The sequence below is a fragment of the Lissotriton vulgaris genome, chromosome 2_1 (assembly GCF_964263255.1).
Source record: "Lissotriton vulgaris chromosome 2_1, aLisVul1.2, whole genome shotgun sequence".
Classification (NCBI taxonomy): Eukaryota; Metazoa; Chordata; class Amphibia; order Caudata; family Salamandridae; genus Lissotriton; species Lissotriton vulgaris.
The window spans coordinates 1,706,833,609-1,706,856,128 of NC_141687.1; the positions used below are offsets into that span (position 1 = coordinate 1,706,833,609).

At 44.5% G+C, this 22,520-nt stretch overlaps 1 long non-coding RNA gene across 1 annotated transcript; it reads right to left on the bottom strand.

The window, feature by feature from the left end:
- Positions 1-18,435: 18,435 nt before the first annotated feature.
- On the bottom strand, positions 18,436-19,990 carry LOC147733151 (uncharacterized). Its single transcript, XR_015308703.1, has 3 exons — positions 19,750-19,990; positions 19,548-19,621; positions 18,436-18,640 (listed from the first exon to the last, which is right to left on the bottom strand). It is a non-coding gene; the product is annotated as an uncharacterized LOC147733151 (long non-coding RNA).
- Between the last annotated feature and the right edge of the window lie 2,530 nt (positions 19,991-22,520).

Below are 22,520 nucleotides of genomic sequence, written 5' to 3' on the forward strand. Positions count from 1 at the left end.
GTGTTCTCAGGCCTGCACCCATTTTGCCTAGCTTTCATCCATTATGCCCAGGGGTAGTGAGTGGTGCATGGGCCGAGTCTTTCTGTGGGTTGTCTTGAATTTAAACATCATGGAGGGGCTGGATGGCATGGGATTGTGCTGATTTTTCTGTGATTTTCGTTTTTTGGGCCTGTTGTGGCCTTTTCACCCTGGGTAGTGAGTTAGTGAGTGGTGCATGGGCCTAGTCTTTCTGTGGGTTGTCTTGAATTTAAACACCATGGAGGGGCTGGATGGCATGGGATTGTGCTGATGTTTCTGTGATTTTCGTTTTTTGGGCCTGTTGTGGACAGGCCATGTGGTTGTGGGCCATTTTGAGTGCTGCTACAGGCCCTGGCCATGTGCTGTGATGGAGGGGGCCATTTTGAATACAGGCATTGTTCTCAGGCCTGCACCCATTTTGCCTAGCTTTCATCCATTATGCCCAGGGGTAGTGAGTGGTGCATGGGCCTAGTCTTTCTGTGTGTTGTCTTGAATTTAAACATCATGGAGGGGCTGGATGGCATGGGATTGTGCTGATTTTTCTGTGATTTTCGTTTTTTTGGCCTGTTGTGGCCTTTTCACCAGGGGGTAGTGAGTGGTGCATGTGCCTAGTCTTTCTGTGGGTTGTCTTGAATTTAAACATCATGGAGGGGCTGGATGGCTTGGGATTGTGCTGATTTTTCTGTGATTTTCGTTTTTTGGGCCTGTTGTTGTGGCCTTTTCACCAGGGGTAGTGACTAGTGAGTGTTGCATGTGCCTAGTCTTTCTGTGGGGTGTCTTGAATTTAAGCATAATGGAGGGCATGGGATTGTGCTTATTTTTCTGTTTTTTTTCGATTTTTTTGGGGTGTATAACTGAACTGATGTTCCTCTGTCTTCCATTGCTTTTAGGTGCACAAGACTCAAGAGAACCACTAGTGCCAGGAAGAAGTCCTGTAGTGGTGTGTGTGTGCAGCATAACGTCACGCGGCATCACGTCTGGCCTCAGACAACTCTACAATTCGTGCAACTGCGGCCTGCTGTCTGACCTGCTCTGAAGAAGATGGCCCCAAAAAAAGGTCTCCGTAGCTCCTCTAGCAAGAAAGTTGCTAGTAAGGAGCAGAAGAAGCAAGTTACCAAGGAGGCTGGTGTGCCGGCCGCCGCGGTTTTTGGGAGCAAAAAAAAAAAGTACGCCTGCAGCAGCAGCAGGATCTGCTGGGGACCAAGCTGGGAGCAGCACCCCGGCTCCATTGGGTTCAGTGCCTCCACCACCACGCCAACTTAAGTCAAAGCCCTTGAGTGCTTCAGAGGCAGTCAGTGTACTTCTTCAATCACCATCGACCAGTGATGTTGGCTCATCGCAAGAAAGTAGCAGCAATGTCCCTGAATCAACACAGGTTGTTGTAACTCATCTGACAAGTGGTGAACAACCACAGCCGCAACAACAACACCATGTGCAAGTACAAGCCCAAGTACATGTGGAAGGAGAGGCAGCGCAAGGAGATGCGCAAGCAGAGGTGCATGGAGGGTCACAAGTGCCCACAATAGTTGTTCCTCCCGAAGTAGGGGCACATCAGGAAATTGACAATCAAACCGAGGTATCATTTGAGGAAGCCACTCCTCCTGATGATCATTCATTGTCTTCCACATCCCTAGCAAGGAAAAGATCAAGGGGGGTGTCTACATCTTCTTCAAGCCCACCTCCTTCTGATGATCCCATTCTGGATGAAGATTGGGAACCATCATCACGGCAGTCTGAGAGTGAGGCACACCATGATCTGACAAAGATACCTAAGCGTAAAAGGAAGGTCGTCGAAAAACTCATAGCTTTGGAGTGTGATGAGGCTCAACAAGAAGTGACGGATACTGCTGCTGATGAAGCCTCTCACGATGACGACTAGCCAGTCATCATAAAGGTCACTGCAGCCCCAGCGGGCATGCAGCAAAGAGACATTTTGACCCTATCCCGAGAAGCTGCTGAGCGTGATGATGATGTCGACGAGGAGGCAATGGAAATGGAAACACAACAATCATTAGATTTGGAGTTAACTAGTACACCAACACCTACCGCTTCCATATTTCTTCCTCGCAAGAAGGGACCTCCATCCACCTCGACCTCAATTAGTGGTGGTGAAAGTGCAAAACGTACTGAAGTTCGGCAATCCACATCCTCCACTTCATCTGGCATTAGCAGCAGGACCACCACCACCAGTATCGCCGCCTCCTACGGCCCCCAAAGACATTTCAAGTCTCTAGTTTGGGACTTCTTTAGTGTTTGCCCAAAAAAGAAAAACGTAGCCATTTGTAGCATTTGTAAGCTTCGAGTTAGTCGTGGTAAGTTTGGTACCAACTATGGTACCGGAGGCCAGAGAGGTCATCTCAGGAGAACGCACACTGTCCAATGGTTTGCGCACCTAGAGGCCATCAAGGAAGCCCGAATTGCACGTAATGAAAACGCTGATTTTTCATCTGATGATGACGAGGAGGAAGAAGACGATTCAAACACTTCACTTACACCCAGTACCCCTGTCAGCAGCACACCACATGTGAGCCACACTAAGAGTGTGGGAGAGAGTGAGACACCAATGCGAAAAAGTTCATCAGCGAGCGTAACTGGGTCGAAGATATCATCATCATCATCCCATAAATCCTTGGTCCAGGGCAACATTAAAAAGATGTTTACAGAAGCGCAATGTGAACGCAACCACCCACTGATGCGTCTGTATAACACTAAGCTGGCTAAAATGCTAGCTCTGGACCTTCTCCCTTTTTCTTTTGTAGAAGGGGTTGGTTTTCTAGAATTAGTGGCAGCGCTCTGCCCTAAATGGAAGGTTCCTAGCCGGTTCTATTTTGCCCGAGTTGTGGTTCCAGCACTACATGAAGATGTTCTGGAGGTGATTGGGGCAGCTTTGCAGAAGAATGCTGTTCACACTATACATCTGACAACAGACATGTGGACCAGTGGCGCAGGCGCTGATTACATGTGCATCACTGCACACTGGGTCTCTTTTTCAGGGGCTAAAGCAAAGCTAAACGCAGGTGTTGACCCGGACATTGTTTTTAAAGCTGCTCGGAAACATGCAACACTAGCCATGTTTGGTTTGGAGAAACGTCACACAGCACAAAACATTTTGGATGTCTTTAACACAAAGGTCCTTGACTGGCTATCCCCAAATAAACGCCAGGTTGGTTATGTTTCCACGGACAATGGCGCCAATATAGTTAAGGCCATGCAGCTGAGTGACTATTTCAGAGTGCCGTGTTTGGCGCACTGTATAAACCTGGTTGTCAAAAAATTCTTGGGTGATAAAGACAGTGCAGCGTACAGAGTAGTGGACACCTGCCGAAAAATGTGCAACCATTTCAGCCATTCTTTTAAGGCCCGGAAGCATCTGAGGAGCCTGCTATATGAACGTCAAATGCCAGTGAAAGCACTCATCCAGGAGGTGGTAACACGTTGGAACTCAACCTTCTACTTGCTTGAGCGTCTGTATGAGCAGTATACGGTACTCGATCACTATTTCTTAACACAGGGTACAGCTCAGAAGGAGGACCTGAGGATGGGTGCGGCACAATGGAACATAGTTAAAAGCCTGACACGCATGCTTCGTTCTTTTGAGTTCTTCACGCGTGCAGTCAGCAAGGAGGACTGTAATTTGGGAAAAGCTATCCCATTGTTGTACATGCTGGAGCACCAACTAACTGAAGGAGGTGTGTTCTGTGTTTGAAAAAGATGAAGAAAACCAAGTCCCTTTTGTTCTGGCTGAGAAATTATTAGAGCACCTACAAGGTGATGAACGTCTTAAAACGATCCACTCAAACCAGCATTACATTTGTGCTACTATTCTGGATCCACGCTACAAAAAGGCGCTGGCAGGCCAAGCATTCTTTCCTTTTGCTGATGAAGATGTTACAAAGTACAAACAGTGGATAGCCTCCTCAGCCAAGAGGTTTGAAAGAGAACGGCAGCAAATTGAAGGAAAAGGCATTACATCAGCATCAGCAGGCCATCCCCAGTCACAACAATCCACTTCTGCACCTGTGGCTACGGCACAAGTGACCTCTCAGCCGTTAAAGAGACCGGCAACCGGATCATCTGCATCACCAGACACAACAGTAACATTGGAGGCTGAAGAGGATTGGCTAGCTCGGCTTGGGTTTGGTTCTCAAAAGGTCACAGCACCAGCTAAGCAAAGTGGAGGAACCTTGGAGGAGAACCTTGAGTCGATGGTGAAGGACTATCTGAATGACTCAACAGAGGTCTATGTTAATGCTGACCCATTGGCGTATTGGCATGGGAAAAAAGAATTGTGGCCACAGCTCACCAACCTGGCTTTAAACTACTTGTCTTGCCCACTCGCAAGCGTGTCTTCTGAACGTGTTTTCAGTGCTGCTGGTGGCATTGTAACTTCCAAACGGAGCCGCCGTGGAGAGGTTAACAATGATCAAGATGAATCAGCATCTCATACCACCAGATTTCAGAGTACGAGAAAGCGCGCCGGATGAAGACCAGGTGGACAGCAACATAGATGAGGGAATTTCTTCTCTGTCAGGTGACACTGAGCTCACCCTGCCTGAATTCGCAGAGTATGATGATGAAGCCTTAGTCTCATTCATGGACCGTGATACCGAGCCCTGAAAATGAGACAACGAATCAATAACTTTCTTTTTCGTCCTTATTCACTTTTATTCCTGTGTGTCTGTCTTTCTTTGTTGTGCACAGTTAATATAATTCAAACATTAATCAGATAATCACAAAAACAAGCCCATCAGCAGAACTGTCTTCACTTGTTTGCTAATTGATTTGAAGGTGCCGCAGTCTGCATTCCTCAGGTTCACAAGTTCAGAAGAACATGCTCCTCTATCCTCCTCCTCCAGACTCCTATTTCCATCAAAGCAGAGGGCTGGTTTACACCCAATGAAAAAAGACTCAGCACTTGTGGGGGTGTTCTTCTACCTCTTTGCAGGTGAGTTGACGGCTCTGGGGCCATTGCTGGGAAGCTCTAATACCGGATAAAAGTGGTTTGGACCAAATCCGAGGCGGAAATATTTTGGTGTTTTTGCTGACTTGCTTGCCTTTGAGGTGCTCTTTGAGGGGGTTCTGGTTGTTTGTGGGTGAGTTTCGGGGTCTGGTAGCACTGCTGGGACACTCTAATCTTGATTGCATTTGCTTTTCAGGAAATCCGTGGTCGTAAACCGGACTTATGGCCTAGATACACAGCACGTTTGGACCGAAGGCCGAGAAATATTGTAAGTATGAGATTTTGCTTTTGGCCTGTTTGGGGGTGTTATGCTTTTTGGTGGGTGGGGTGGCGGGTCTTGGGGCATTCCTGGGAAGGTCTAATACCGGATAGAAGTGGTTGGGACAAAATCCACGCCGATTTTTTTTGGGCTATTTCTGACATTTTGCTCAATGTAGCGTTTTCGGGGGCCTGTTTGGGGGGCTTCCTGGTGTTTGTGGGTGGGTTTCGGGGTCTGGGAGCACTGCTGGATATGGATACTTTACTTTGAAAGAGGTTTGAAGCAAATCCATGGTGGCAGAGGGGAGTTAGGGCCTAGCTGCAGAGCGCGCGCGGAGTGATTTGGGAAATTTGCCAAAAAATGACTAAGTCCCCATTTTTGTACTTTTGCTCTTTGGCTGTTTGGGGGTCTTCTACTCGTTTTCTCCTGGGTTGACGGCTCTGGGGCCATTGCTGGGAAGCTCTAATACCGGATAAAAGTGGTTTGGACCAAATCCGAGGCGGAATTTTTTGTGTGTTTTTGCTGACTTGCTTGCCTTTGAGGTGCTCCTAGGGGGGGTTCCGTCTGTTTGTGGGTGAGTTTCGGGGTCTGTGAGCACTGCTGGGACACTCTAATCTTGATTGCATTTGCTTTTCAGGAAATCCGTGGTGGCAAACCGGACTTATGGCCTAGCTACGCAGCGCGTTTGGACCGAAGGCCGAGAAATATTGTAAGTGGGAGATGTTGCTTTTGGCCTGTTTGGGGGTGTTATGCTTTTTGGCGGGTGGGTTGGCGGGTCTTGGGGCATTCCTGGGAAGGTCTAATACCGGGTAGAAGTGGTTGGGACAAAATCCACGCCGATTTTTTTTTGGCTATTTCTGACATTTTGCTCAATGTAGCGTTTTCGGGGGCCTGTTTGGGGGCTTCCTGGTGTTTGTGGGTGGGTTTCGGGGTCTGGGAGCACTGCTGGCTATGGGTACTTTACTTTGCAAGAGGTTTGAAGCAAATCCATGGTGGCAGAGGGGAGTTAGGGCCTAGCTGCAGAGCGTGCGCGGAGTGATTTGGGAAATTTGGAAAAAAATGACTGTCCCCATTTTTGTACTTTTGCTCTTTGGCTGTTTGTGGGTCTTCTACTCGTTTTCTCCTGGGTTGACGGCTCTGGGGCCATTGCTGGGAAGCTCTAATACCGGATAAAAGTGGTTTGGACCAAATCCGAGGCGGAAATTGTTTTGTGTTTTTGCTGACTTGCTTGCCTTTGAGGTGGTCCTAGGGGGGGTTCCGTCTGTTTGTGGGTGAGTTTCGGGGTCTGTGAGCACTGCTGGGACACTCTAATCTTGATTGCATTTGCTTTTCAGGAAATCCGTGGTGGCAAACTGGACTTATGGCCTAGCTACGCAGCGCGTTTGGACCGAAGGCCGAGAAATATTGTAAGTAGATGTTGCCTTTGGCCTGTTTGGGGGTGTTATGCTTTTTGGCGGGTGGGTTGGCGGGTCTTGGGGCATTCCTGGGAAGGTCTAATACCGGGTAGAAGTGGTTGGGACAAAATCCACGCCGAAAAGCCTTTTTGCACTTTTTGTAACTTAGGGTTTGTTAGGGTTAGCCCTAGCAGCAGGATTGCATGTGTTTCGGGGTGTTCTAGATTTTTGCAACTGAGTTCTGGGGTCTTTTGAAGAAAATCCATGGTGGGAAAGGGGGGATTTGGCATAGTTAAAGAAAGCCTTTGCCACTATTCTTAACTTAGGGTTCGTTAGGGTTAGCAGTATTTCTATTGCATGTGTTTGGATGGGGGGGTTTTCGAGTCTTGGAGCGATGCTGGCTATGGATACTTTTGCTTGGTTGCTTGCAAGTGGTTTGAATGCAATCCACGGTGGGTAAGGAGGTATTTGGGCCTACTTTTACTTTCAAAGTACCTTTTGTCATCAGTTTTCTGCTAGGCCTCGTTTTTTGCGATTTGATTGGGGGTCTTCTACATTTTTGCGACTGGCTTTAGTAAGGGTCTGGGTGGGAGCACTGCTGGGAAGATCTAATTTTGTTCTAAAACACAGTTTACAGTACACCTAGCTTGAGGGGAAAGATCCACTACATTAATTTGCCCATACTTATTTATCCTTCAAAAGGTGACTCAGACAGAGTACGCACTGTCAAAAATATTGTACTGTCTACTAGGAAAATCAAAGTGTGACTTTTTGCACTCCACAGCCTACATACCTTATATTTATTTATCAGTGGTGTTGTAATATTATATCACTTCATGTTTTTCGTTGAATAATTACAGGCCGGGTTTCAGTCTGTGCAATGGGGAAAAAAGGATGGAGCCAGGCTTCACATTAGCGAGCCGCAATTCAGCATCCGCCAGGCAGGTAGTGGACAGGGTGTCTTCTGGTCACCAACATTGATGGACGAAGCGTCAGATGTAATGGAGGAGTGCCGCTAATAAGAGGAATTTCTTTCTGCATGCAACTTACTTACCAAATTCAACAGGACAACTACAACAACATACAGATACAGTATCCATTGTGTTTTTCTATGACTGTGACTGCATTTCTTGGATCTCTCTCTGCTTCTAAATTGATCCCTTAACACATCACTTAGTCCACTCCACTATCACATCTGCACCACACATAGTCATTTGTACGTGCTCCTACGTAATTCGCAAGTCACAGCACGCCCCAGCCCGTAGAGGACTGGGATGGCCCCAATGATGAAGCATGTCACCAAGGGGCAACCCTGGTGAGTGAGGGGACACCTAGAAAAAGAGCAATTTCTCCTTTTCTATCTACTATACCTTCCAGACCAACCCCATTGAGTGTTGTGAATGGATTTATAGTGACCAGCAAGGCTCTCAGGTATCTGGCAACAGAGACCTTATCTTGAATATAGTTATCAATATTTCCACACACGCCCTGTACTGTCGCATTCTTTCTTCCACAGTTGTCAAAAGTACTACTTACTTTTCACTGACATGCATGCAGTAGTGCATGCACTTTCAAAGATTGATGGATAGGTTTGTACCCAAAGATTTGTTTATGTTCACAATTGTTTGTCCATGCTGTGCTATTTTTTCTTGTCTCACAAAACCTTTCCCAAAAACCCCCGTACCCATCCATTTTTCAAACCCTAACCCTCTTCCCCCGGGCTGTGTGGTTTTGATTGATGTGTGACTAAATTACAGCAATAAATCCACACACTTGCTGGGGAGGATAAGGTGATACCAACAGGCTGGTGAAGAAATCCGAGGATATATTCTTACTCTGCTTGACAAAGACCCATGGCTAATGTCAAAGAACTTCAACCGAATTAGTAGTTATACTTTACCATTTGTTAGGCTACAATGTGGCACTGTTCTAGTGTACTGTCACCTGCTATATTCTCTATTGTACCGCTGTATTGCTCAGGAGGACAAACCAGATTTCATTTTCTTTTTTTTCATAGGCATGCAACTGCCACTGTGTCACACCACTAGTACCACCGCTATGAGGAAATTTTATCCGCCCAGGATTGCCAACCTTATTCGCTGTTTCCCGTGGATCCAGTTTCAAAAAGTATATTTTTATAGCCCTAACAAAATAATCTCCTGCAAGACCCTCCCTAACCCCAACGATTGTCCTTCAAAAGTCCCCAAAAAACCTAACTCCCAATTCCTACCCCCCAAAAGTCTCTAAAAAAGGGGCAAGGGACACTATGGCAGGGTGCTGTTGGCTTTAGCAGCCAGGGCATCATGCTCCTTGCGGAGGGTGGCAAGTTCGAAGCGGAGGCCCTCCACCAAGTTCTTATAGTTCAGGACCTCCTGCTCCAGGTAGGACAGTCTGAGGGATAAGCGGCGCAGGTGTGCCTTGCAAATCCTGTGGGGGGCAGCTGCTGTCTTTGCTGCTCGGCATTGGCGTTTGGCTTTGGTAGCCCGGCTCCGTACCGCTGGAGCACTGCGCTGGCTGTCAGCCTGCTCGGAGGAGGATGCAGCTGCCCCCGTGGACATTGTTGTTGTACCAGACTGCGTCTCCTCCTCCTCCAGGGCCACCAGCCGCCGATATTCAGTGACCGTGGCATCCAGCCTCCGTTGCTGGGCCATTCGAGCCAGCTCCTTCCTCCTTGATGGTGTCTTGGATTTGGAAGGAGCAACTACATGAAGAAAGAAAGACATAGTCTGTAACCAATGCTCCTTAAGATTAACACAAAATGATTGAGCAGAAAGTTTTCACAGTACAAGTAGCAAATTGAAAGCACAGTATATAACTATTGTGGACAGTATCTATGTAACCTCCGACTTCTTCATCCTTGCTCTAACATTAGTGGGAGTTTAAGGAACAAATTCTACAAGCACTATGGACTTCCATTACAGTCGACTATGACAGTACACCAGTCTTATTCTTCTTCTTCTCTCTTGTTTAGGAAAATTGGTACGTTATCTTATGCAAGCCGGCATAATGCCAGCGCAGTGAACTTGCACCCGAGAAAAACAGACGCACACCATGGTGAGTGAGACAGACTTGCGTTACTGTACCGGTCCAGTACATGCAGGTAGTGAAGCTCTTACTTTTCTATTACGGGTGGCACTGAGAATACTCTGTTAAAATGGCTACTGCTTAATTAATTTAGCTTTCACCCTACAGTGCAAATGGATATTAGAAAAGGAAAATAAAGAAGCTAAATAATCTGATTATCTATCACTTCAAATGGGATGTATTTGATGACATATGGGATGACTTTAGGTGCTTTGCTTATTATTGAGTGAACAGTGATACCCCCACACATGAATGACGTACTACTACTAAATTAAAGTTATTAAGAGAGGTAGGGAGTGTCCACCGTAATAACCGGATATATGCTGTGCTTACAGTTGCAATACAAACTACTGCTACTATTCATGGTAGTATTTGGACAAAATTACAACTTCTTTTCCTTGCCTTTCCTACACTGGAACGGACGTGCGGGTGCGGTGTTACATGCTCTTCAAAGTAACACTTAGTTCATCCAGTGACCATCTACTCTCTCTAGATACACATATGCTATCTAAGAGTCAGATAGTACCATGATCCAGGCATCCATCCATTCAAAGTATATGCACACATACAGTTTCTGTTTCACCCACCCAGGCTGTTCTCCTTCCACCCATCCTTGCTTCATCATTCACCCAGCCATGCACCATACCATATTCTTTCCTTCCCAGCCACCTCGGGGACCAAGCAAACACATATCATTCTTCTTTGCCAGTCATCATTACATTTCTCGTCCTTCCACACTTACTTACACCCTTCTTTCGCTTTTCGTTCATCCCTTCCATCAAGTTCACCTCAGATCTGATTGGGATTCTTCTCGCCAAAAACGTCACAGCTAAGTCGAAGTACATTTAGAGGAGGCTACTACCTGGTTTATTTATAATACACCCGTGCAGAAAGCACACTCTGCAGTCTTCAATCTCAAATGAGTAAGGAATGTATAGCTTACCTCTGCCCGCCACCACCGTGTCATCCCCCACAGATTTGTCCGGCACTTCCACCGCCTCCTCCCCAGAGTTGTCCTCGTCCAATGCCACCACCACCTCGATGCTGGCCCCGCCTCCAGATGTTCCACTTACAAAGTACATTTAATAATGTTAGAATACACCACTCACTACTATATAATATTTGGTCTAGGAGGAAGAATGAAATGTGAAAAAAACAGTATATAATTTAATAATTTGTGACTGTCTACTGTAAAGTAAAAATGTCCCTTTTTCCAGGGAAGGCTGTTGTCTTGCTGCACTTTTTGGCACAACTAATGAATGCTTGCTTTTTATTTTTAACACGCACCACTTTTTCTCCTAACAGACAGAAGCTTGACTTCTAAGAACACGAGCAGGATCAAGTTCAAACCAGGTGAGAGCTCGGCTCGACCACAAGAAATGTGTCCAAATAATCGTCAGCACTAAGCACTTTTCCATTTCCAGTTAAACGTTTACTTTTATGACAAACTTGATTTCAATAAATGTGTTTACTTTTAATAAAGCTTTTAAACTCAAATAGACTCTGTGGTTTTTGGTCCTCCAGACTAGAGTGGATGAGCTAAAGGTTTTGGAATTTTTGCAAGCATAAGTCCGTGCCTCTGCCATCGGTGACTTTGGGAGCTAAATGACTCTGCCACACTATCTAGTCAGTAAGGAGATTGGGGGTTCAACTACAAAGTCTGTTATCACTGAGGTATGTGGAAAGTCTAACAGCACCTATTATAATTGATAAGCTAAGCAATGCATTATTTAGTGTCCATAGTTCTGTTTGTGCAGATTTGTCCCTGCAACAGTAGTAGAATGGATTGTCCTCCTATCCAAACCAAAAGTAAAGTAATATCTTATTCTTTCTTGGTGGTCATTCACCTTTTTATTGTTGGCAATTGTCAAAGCATAAACATTTAGAATACTTGAAAAGACATTATGGACAATCCCAGAGGACTGCACTCAGTGCATAGAGCTATTGCTGACTAGAATGGGAGTCCAATGGAAATGCCAAATGTGCAATCTTAGTTAGCTACACAGACAGACTAATAAGAATAATCTAGTAATACCACACAGAGTCATAGTCGAGGCAGGATAAGAATTTAGATCCTGTCTACAAGAAGATCAAAGACGATTTAGAAAAAATTGAATGAGGAACGCTAGGAAAAAATAAGTACTCTATATTAAAATTAAAACTTACTGGGGCCAGCAAAGGAGCCCTCCCCTGCTCGGTCCTGGCCTGCATCGTCAACAGCACCCTCCTCCTCCTCCTGTGTCCTCCTCTTGCCCCTGGGGGAAGCTGATGTACAACATGAAAGAAAGAAAAACAGAAAACATGGATGATATTTGTCAACCAAATCAAATTTCAAAAGAACTAACAAAATATTTTTGCGAAATAGCAAATAGACAACTACTCCACGGGATATATTATTGACCAATCTCATGTGGTCGACTACGTTATTACTTTAGTATTGCTTGATTTGCGGACCGTCGAATTGGAAATTACTTTATGTAACTCACTAAACAAAGTACTAAAAAGGTTTGCCTAGGATTGGCAGGCAGCAGTCCGCAGCACGCGAAGTGACAGCCAAAGTCCATCGTGATTAAAGATCAGCGACAACACTAAAGTTTCCTACTACATTAACCAGTCATTAAAATACTCAAACTATCAATCTACCACCACTATTTCTTCTTATCGCCATGTGTACAAAGGAAGGACTGGACTTGAGTCTGTAGGGGCTGATTTAGAAGCCCCTTGCGGCTCTTTTGCTCCATTGTTGCGTGACTTTTGTGACGCAGCGGCAGCACAAAAGAGGCGCAATGGTGCGGCGTATATTAACAATGTGACGCATATGGGAGATGCATCACGTTGTAAAGCCCTGCGCCAATAGGGTGCGTTCCGGCGCAAGGGAGGGCGTTCCTGCGCAGGAACGCATCCTAAAAGTGGCTGAGGGAAATCTACAAGATTTCAATCAGTCACTTTGAGGACAATGATGCGTGACTCAAACCCTGCGCCTGCTTGAAGCAGACGTACGGCTTGACGCAGCATTGGGGAGATAGGGCACCCCAGAGCATTGATGGAGCTGCACCATCGTTGCGACGCAACTCCAGCAATGCGCCGCCTTTACGGCACAGATGCGTAACGCTTTGGTGACGTTTTGGGCCCATGGTGCGCCGCATTGTAAATACGGCGCACCATGGGTGATGGTGGCGTGATGCACAATTACTGGCGCATCCCTGCTACTTTGCAGGGATGCGCCAGTAATTAAAAATCTGAACCTTAGTGTGTAGCATTACGCAGTTCTTCAAACTACACTCATACATAATTTCACAGGCCAATGAAATGAACACAAAATCTAAAACAAATAAGCATAGTAGCAACACTACTGAGAAGAAGGAGAGCAGTGTACCTGAAATGCACAGAAGATTTTGAAATATAATTTACCTACAATGTAATGAGCAGCATTATTGCTCTTGGTAAAAAACAAAAATTTGCAATATAATAACACAGCAGGAGAAAACATAGTAGTAAAGAAATAGCTACTACTACTCACCAAGCCCGGGGATCTCAAGGCCAAGGAGGTCGAGCAGATCTCGCTCACAGGTCAGGACATCCGTCCAGCGGTGGGTGGCCTGGTTGTAGGTGCGCCAGACCCGAGAATGGTGGTAAATGGCCTGGCACACCTTCTCCCACCGCTTCCGGCGCTCCCGGACCCCGTACCCGGCACTGATCTTGCCGCCTCCCATGATGATCCTGGGGAGGCGGCGCTGAACATAAAAAATGAGTTGGCCCACCTCCTCCGGGCTAAAGATCTCCCTGGGTACGACCTCCTCCCCCCTCGGGAGCCGGACACGGGGTACGGGACCCATCCCCTTCTCGGGATGCTTCCCGGCTCCCTTCACCATGGTCTGGGCGGAAAGGAATAAAGAAAATAGAATAGGGAAGAGAAGAAAAGAAAAGAGTTTTAAAAAGTAGTTTAAAATTAACCAAAAGTAGCAGTAAACACAAAAATATAGGGCTAGAAAAATAGAGGGATAGATAATAAGTAAAATAGATCAAAAAAAACTTCAAACAAGCAAAGGATGGCAGAGATTTAGAGAGGATACAAAGACCATGCCCAGAACCATAGCAATGAATGAGAAACAAGATGGCCGCGCCCGTTCACGACCGCGCGGGTAAGTTCGTGCGAGATTTTCCTTGCGAACACTCGCAAAACTGTACTGGCGAGCCGCACACTTTGCGAGATTACACTTCGCGCCCGGAAACGGAAATACGTCAGGCAAACAAGATGGCCACGCCCTTGAACGACCGCGAGGGTAACTTCGCGCCTTGCGCTACGAGCGGCACGCAAAAACGCACAAAACCTTGCGAACTAAAACGCCGCAAAAAAACAAATTGCATATTCCCACGAATTCGTGGCTTCCGAATCCGATCTCGCGAGTGTTCGCGCCCCGCAAATCCCGCGAAATTGCAGTAAAACGAGTTTTGCAAAAATGAAAGCACTCGGCAGGAGCAAGAGTTCAAACTCATCATTAGTAATAATTCCCTGTAGTGCTTCCTGACTGGGGCCCCTCCAGAATTCAGTTGCTAGTTGCAACAATTGTATGACCCTGCTCTGACCCTCACAGCAGGCTCATAGAATAGCTACAAGTAGGCCACAAAGGTCCTGGAAAAAAAAATGCACTGCAACAGAAAGCAAATTACAGATAAGGAAGCAGGTGCCAGACTGGAATTTTAAAACAGTGACACATTAATAAACTAACCCCAAATTAAATCATGTCAGTTGAAGCAGGGCTGGTGTGCTTGCTTTCCCCCCCCCATAATCTACAGTGATGATGAACCAGAGGGTGGCATTGATGTAACAGAGGGTGGCAGTGGTGAAACAGAGGGTGCTGGGAACTTGTGATGATGAACCAGACGTAGAAACAACATAATCGCGACCGCTGCGAGCCGAAATGTAAGTTCGCAATTGCGAACTGGTACGAAACCCTCGCGAACTGGCAGAAATCCTTGCGAACACACAAAAAAAAAAATCGCGAGAATTCGGGGATTTTGCGGATTGCGAGTTCGCAAATCCGCAAAGTTCGCGAACGCGAGATTCGCAAAATTCGCCCATACTTACACATGATGCATATTCATACACCACTGAAGGTTGGATGTTGCCAGATGGGAGAGACAGTTAACTCCTTAGACAACAGTAACTATTTGAAAATGAATGTCACATCCATGAGTATTCTCCCATTCCATTATATCCCACCTCAAGCAGTGCACTATGAATTGCAGTACCCAGATCGTATTTTATACTTGTAACTCCAGCTAGAGTCTACTAACCTATAAACTGTTATTACACATGCTCCTTCATGAGACTCTCACAAACACTGATGTGCTTAAAGACCTCTCTTAAGTATCTATCTTTTGAACTAAGCTTGTTATTGTACCCCAAGCTGTCCGAATACAATTCATTTTAGCCTCAACTGCGCAACTCCGTACCAATCTAGGCCAATTTAAATACAGCTTCTACAACTGCACTCCACGTTAGTGTAAATATGCACCAATCAGTCTCCTAAATAGCCCCAAAACTCTCCAAGCTATACTAAAGTACAGCTTGAAAGATACTATGTGCTGGGCTAGCTCAAAACATATTGCGACATAGCTCGACCAAGACTTGGCACATATGAACATCAAACAAAAGCCTACCAATACAAGTGGTCGGTGTGACAGCAGCGTTGGCATGCAATAGCAGCCACATCACACTGTCAACCATCATACAGTAGCCTGGCCATCAGACAGCTCAATAAGACTAAGTAAGCCTTCGTACAGAAGCCAAGTCACACCAGGAAAAATCATAAAGTAGCCATGACAGACAGAGAATCATCATATGCCAGTCTTATCAAACAATGAACTATCATTCAACATCTTGAACATACAGTGTACCATTTCGCAGCAGTTTCGACACACTGTGAACCATGTGACAGCATGCTAGATACAGTAAAACTCTGGACAGCATTCAGGTCACTCACTCAAACATATGACATTAGACTGGCAACGCTATGGACTAAATGATCATCAGGAATCACCAGGCAAAATAAAGCTGGTGGCATGGGGAGCCATGAAAAAGCAACATTAACACACAGTGGACATAATGAGGGAGAGCGCATTATCAAGCAGTTCTGTGAAGGTAGATTCATAGCCTGTATCATGTTTAACCTTAACATTTTTTTTACTTTGTCATCCATTGTGGAATACACCAACATCGCCTACACTCTACTCTACATAAACTGTTGAGGCAGTGGTTAGGCATTTCTAAGAGCAAAATGGTTTGCAGAGTTTTTGGCTGCTTCGCAAACGAAGGTACTCTGATTTTTGGTTCCTCACCAAGCTAGCAGTCATGTTTAAAACAACAGACTGGACCCGCAAAATAACGATCAAGTCAAACATCTTTTAAGGCTGAGAGTGCTAACTTAACTCGACCACAGCACTGGCCTTAAGTTTAATATTCTAAGCCATTTGTTTGATCAGGGGACACAAACAATCTATTTCAGTGCATGTAAAAATTAAACAAGCTTGCCAGTAGATTGACACATAGTTTAAAGGGGAGGAGGGACTGGGCGTTGGAACCGGCAGAGAAAGAGAGAGGTGATGGTAAAGAGTTGCGTGGGGAGGCTGCACATAAAATGGGGGGAAAGCAATGAGGAGGCACACATAAAACGTGGGAAAGAGTAAGGAGAAAACAGTGAAAATTAAAGAAAAGCAAGCAGGAGGCACACAAAAAACAGGCGAAATAGTAAGAGAAAGCAGAGAAATCTAGAGAAAAGCACTTTGATTCAACGTACCCTTTGAGAAGTTGATTGGAGGGCGTACTTCTGAACAAACTAAAGTAACCCAGGGTTGGGTAGCCTAAAACTGTTCTATTTGGCCCTAAAGCACCCCTGAAATGGTGTGTTAGTTTAAAAAAAGATTAACAGAATGTGACCAGCCTGGCATGTAGATACCTAGCAGCTATGAAATAAAGCGAAACCCAGTGGGCCCTGTTGTCATCCCTCTTTTTTTTGTTTTTGTGTCCTCATGTCTGCATGGCTTCTTAGAAGTCAAGGACCATTATCTGGCTGCCTTATATCGTATTGACCCTTGACTTTTCTCAGCCAAACCCTTCAAAAGGCTCTTTCATCCCGGAGGATAGATGCCTCCTCCATGTTCTGATATAATCATAGGACTAAAAAAAAAAAGGAATATGGAAGGAGACAGGCATCTCAGCATGCCTAGCTTGACCATTCTGCAAACACCTGCCACAAATCCCTAGTCCTTGGTAGATGACCATCTACAGCTGTTCTACATGTCCACTTGGCCGCTTTCAACCAACCAGTAGGATGCGGGGGCACAGAGTCCGTCCAATATTTTCATATCTATTGTCTAGCCAATAATAATAAGTAAAATATCAACCCCCTTTGTTTACTGTCAAGCCTTGTTAGCAAATCGTGGTTCACTCCGAAAGCACAAGAGTTGCTGTCAATAGAAATGGTTTTCTTCAAGATGTCACAAATGGTAGATTCCACCACCTTCCAATTTTGCTTCATTAGGGGCATGTAAAAAAAATATGTATTTCATTGTCTTTTTGTGTTCCATATCTATTACAACTAGGGATCGGCTGAGATATGAACCTAGCTATTTTGTGTGGTGTCCAATACAATCAATTTATTGTAAAAAAGTGATTTATTTTGAAATTTGCCGGTGTAACTAAAAAGTATAATGCTTTTAGGGAGTCGTTCCAGAGTGATTGCAAACCCTATTACTGAAGTACATCCTGCCAGATAGTATGTGGAGGTTCTAGTTTCCTTTCCTCTACATCCACAAGTTGTGTATACCACTTGGAGACTTCTTTGTTCCTTGCTCTGGTATCCTGAATATCATTCTCGAAGTCCCTTAACAACCCTGTCTCACAGGATATTGTCGAAAGCCATGAAGTTAGCTGAATGTATTCATAGCTGCCAATGTTTCAGATTGCTCTATGTGACATTTTCATAATTTCAGTGTAATTATGAGTGACATTTCAATGACTATGAGTGACACTTTCTCGCTAGCAGAATCAAGCAACGAAGACAAGAGAATCATGTAAATATCGGAAAGTACACCCATTTGAGTATAGATTCTAATGTTTCAGATTGATTATGTGTGACATTTTCATAGATTCCGTGGATTTAAGAGAGTCAGGCAACAACTAAATATGTAACACAGAGAGTGGCACTTTCTTGCGACCAAAATCATGGAATGAAGTAAATGGAAATAGACAAATACTAGAAATTAACCTCCTTTGAGCAACAAGGATGTCAAACTCTGCAGCAGGTGCTTTTAAAGCTATTATTTAATTTCTAAACAATCAGCAACCTCCACCCCAGGTTCTGCAGTACCACAAAGCGCCCCTGAGTCAGGGTGTGATCCCCTAACACCTGCCTCCACCCCTCCTAAGCAGCAAGAGCACAGTGCAAAGACGGACCCTCTCAAGCATAGTGCGCCGGGCCACAGAATGAGCCCCAGGGCAGAGTGAGACAGAGCCCCCAACCAAAGAGCCATTGCAGGCGAAAGGTGACACAAGGGGTCAACCTTGTGATGTCATCGGGTGTGATTGACGTACTCCTGTCATTCTGGTGAATGAATATAGATCCATGTGTGTAAAGTAACGCACCCAGGCAAACAATATGACTACTGGCACAAGTTAGATGGCAAACAAACCAAAATTAATAATAATACACAACTGATTTAGCATATAAAGTACATTTTAATTTCATACATAAAACGTCATGAGTAAAATCATTGACTTATTGATAAGACTTGATAAAACATTATTGCATTATCACATATGCATTAATTTGATAAAAATTGTGATATAAGTAAGGGATGGTTTCCTGTCTACGCGTTTCGACACGTTGAAGGTGTCTTCCTCAGGACTTTACCATCATGATGCTGTAAATAAATAAACAATCTTTAAAATTTTGTCTCTTTATGCTAAACAGTTGATAATACTAAGTATAGTTTGCCAGATTCTCAAGGCCAGTAAGTTGTTCAAAATACATGATGTATCGCCTAACATTTGGTTCAACATACTAATGAATATCATGGAGACATGCTTACAGTTGTATTAATAAAAAAAGAAGAAAACAGAACAGTTGAAATTTCCACAGTTGAAACATGTGAAGCAGAGAAATGCACATGCTTGCATTTGTTTATATTTCTATTGATGTAGAAACAACTGACATTTCATGTAAATTTGTCCAGATTTAGAGCATAAACACATGAAGTGAAATGATAACTGTGCCCTTTAGGTAATTGTCAGGGAGATGAAAAGATGGAAATGGAAAAAGGGGAAGGAGTTGGTTTGGGGTTAGGGGGGTATTTGTTGACTCATTTTAGGTGCTACATTGGTCGAGAATTCGGAGGGAAAGGAGGCCTATTTACACAACAAAGTGGTGACATAATATATCTTCACGCTGACATTTTTGGTGAATTACCTGCATTTGTGATGAAAAGACTGGTGATGTAATACTGCTGTAGCTTGTTTGATCTCTGAGTAGGGATTGTCTATAGATTAATGGAGTAGAAATGGAACATAAGCTCTAATTCTATATATATTTAACAGATTACCCTCCTTAATGATGACGACATTCTCTCTATACTCTCACCTGTCTCTAAAAGATTTGACGATTGCTTAGTATAGAATTCTTGTAGGTGCTCCTATATGGAACCATGCAAGTTCTTAGCCGATTAAATGGCAGTGGATAGCTATCTGAAATTAGACAAAGCTAGAATTTAAGGGGCATGCTCTTACATCATTGTAGATTAAAAAAAAGCGTTGCGTTTTTCTCTCTCTTACCTATGTTGTTCCCGGTAACGTAATTACGTGGCCACCTGGTTAGTTGGTATGGTCCTATTCAGATTACCGGCTCTCTAAAACATAGAAGTAGCCGTGTTTCGATGTCAGAATAATACGATACTTGTCACTGTGGTTGATTATAATATGATACTTGTCACTGTGGTTGCTTAGTGATTACGACGGTTTCATATCTAAGTCTTACCTGTTCAGGACATACCAGGGATACTTCGGGGTGCGTAAATACCCAGACGCTTGCTGATAAGGATTGTTTGTAGTGTAACAGCTATCTGCAATTAAATAATTACACAGTAACTAAAAGACACGATTATATTTGTTGCTTCTTACCCATGAACGGCAAGGTAAAGCCGTGCCGAAATTGCGTTGTTTATCAAATGATGGCGGTTTTCGGTCTCAGGCTTTCGGCTTGTCTAGAGTTAAAAATAGCCGTATATTGATGTTACTATACAATATATTTGCTAGTTTTATCGTTCTAATTTAAGTAAATTTCTATTTCTCATCTTACCTGAAACAGGCGGAAGGACTGCGTGCCGGATAAACCCGTTCTGGCGTCTGGGAACTCAGTAAAAGAATTTAAAACGATCGATTTGGTTGGTTTATATAATGTGTTTTGCCATTGGTTATCAGGGTTACCTGGGCTCTTAAAGGTGTATAACGTCATATGCCAGTATTCGTTTAAAGGTAGCACGATGCAATTGTGAGATGGGGGCGGAACCACAGTGCCGGGGGACTAATGAAACATCAGTAAACTGGATAAATTGATAACGTGTACAAATTTTAGTTAACTACTTAATATGAATCGGCCTATATTTAGGTTTTTTGGTTGATTCGTTTTGTGTGGGACAAACAATGAACGATTTATTAAGCCTATTATTTTGAGGAATATACTTATAAGTTGCTAATTAGAGTTAAATCAGTTTTTGGTGCCGGCTTATCTTTGGGTCTGAATTTATTTACTGGTTTCTTTAAAGAATGGCATTCTCCCACGGTAATTCATTATTCAGACCATGGGTGAAGGTCCCTAAGGAAAAGATCCAGAAAACTTCTTTCTTTTTTCTAATTTTATCACCACCATTGTTATTTGGTGTATGGATCTTTTCCAAGATACGCCATCTAATGTCAGATGGAGAGTGTTGGAATTCAGAAAAATGATTCACAAGTGGGGCTGTTAACTTGCGTGTTTTAATGGCGGAACTATGCTCTGTAAGGCGAGTTCTTATTGCTCGGGAAGTTTCGCCCACATAGCCCATATTACATGGGCATATGATGAGATATATTATGTTACATGTATTACATATACATAATTCTTTTGCTTGTATGTTGAATTGATTAAAGGTGAATGTTTCTCCAGGTATAATGCCGTCACAAGACTGGCAAGAACCCCATCGGGAAGTGCCCTTAATCGCATTGGCGCCTTGTATTGATTTTTGTACAAAAGGGGTTTTGGTGGTTGTTGCAGTAAACCGCGATCTAACAACAAGGTCCTTTATATTTTTGTTGCGACGGTGTGCAAACACTGTTTTTTTTAGTTTGGGTTGTGACGAGTCGATATTTAGTAAATGCCAGTTGGCATTAACGATTTGTTTAACTGTGGCATTCAACGTGGAATGCTTTGTAATGCAAACCAGTTTTGGTTCCTGTTGCTCCTTTTGTGACTTGAGTAGGGCATCTCGATCATAAAATCGGGCTCTTTTATATGCTTCTCTGACGAGGCGATGTGGATAACCTCGTTCGAGAAATTTTTGTTTCATTTTCACAGATTGGGAGTCATAGTCCTTAATGTTTGTGCAATTTCTTCTCACTCTGAGAAATTGTGAAAAAGGAATACCATCTTTCTGGTTTCCTGGATGGTAACTGGAGAAATGAAGTAAGGTGTTCCTTGCTGTAGGCTTAGTGTATAAGTCTACCTCCAATTTGTTTGACTCATTCCTGATATAGATATCCAAAAACTCAACTTGCGTTGCATCAATGTGCGCAGTGAAGCGAAGATTATTATCTGCAAGACTGAGCCAGTCTAGGAATTCTTGTAATGTCTGTTCCCCATTGGTCCAGATGAAAAAAATATACATCCATGACAGTTTAGTATTTCAGTCAGAGATACTGCATCACAATACTCGATTTTGTGTTTTTATCTGTATTTACCTTTATTTTTTCAAAAGTCTCCTGAAGCTCAATAAACCCAAGGAAGGACAGAGAATGCGCGTCCTGAAACTGGAGCGATGAGAGACGCTCACTGCCAGGAGAGAGGAGATAAGAGTTCACGCACGGATTCATACACCTGCTCGAGCCCCGGCTTCGCGCCTGCGGACGGGTGACGCCATGCTGCTGAGTGATGCGGCCCACGTCCAACACCAGTAAAATATGCACAGCACCGCACACTGAGTGAGTTAATTCATGCTCCGGGACGCGGACAGGACAGTGACTCCGTCTGCCTCCGGCGAGCAGCAATCCAATCTCCAGTCGAGTCCCCCCTTATGTCCTATCAATCCAACCTCCCTTCCCTCCACAACCAGGACGTGAGGTCACATCCCTACCCCTCCCCCGTGGCGCCAGTAGCCAGTAGGCAACCACTGCTGAGAGGGCAGGCCCCACCTGCCGCAGGTTACAGTGTCTGAATGGGCAAAGGCCTGCCACTCGTCCGGGTGACATCAGGGCTGTAGTGTGAGACACAGCAGCGCCCGCGCCGGGGGCAGGAATTTCAGCAATACATTTCAACATACATTGTAGCAGCAGCAGTGAGTGCATGAGGCCATCATTAACTCTGGCACTGGGTGTCACAGGTCGGCGCGCCACGCGCTAGCAGTCTGGCATAGCCAGTTACTTACTTCAGCGCAGCTGGTACAGCAGAGACAGGGCCAATAAAATGTGTGATAAAGCATTTTAGTGGGTTGATGCAGAACACCACACTGAAATGCGTTAATCATGTCTGTTGCGTGATACTTGGCAGGCCTATGT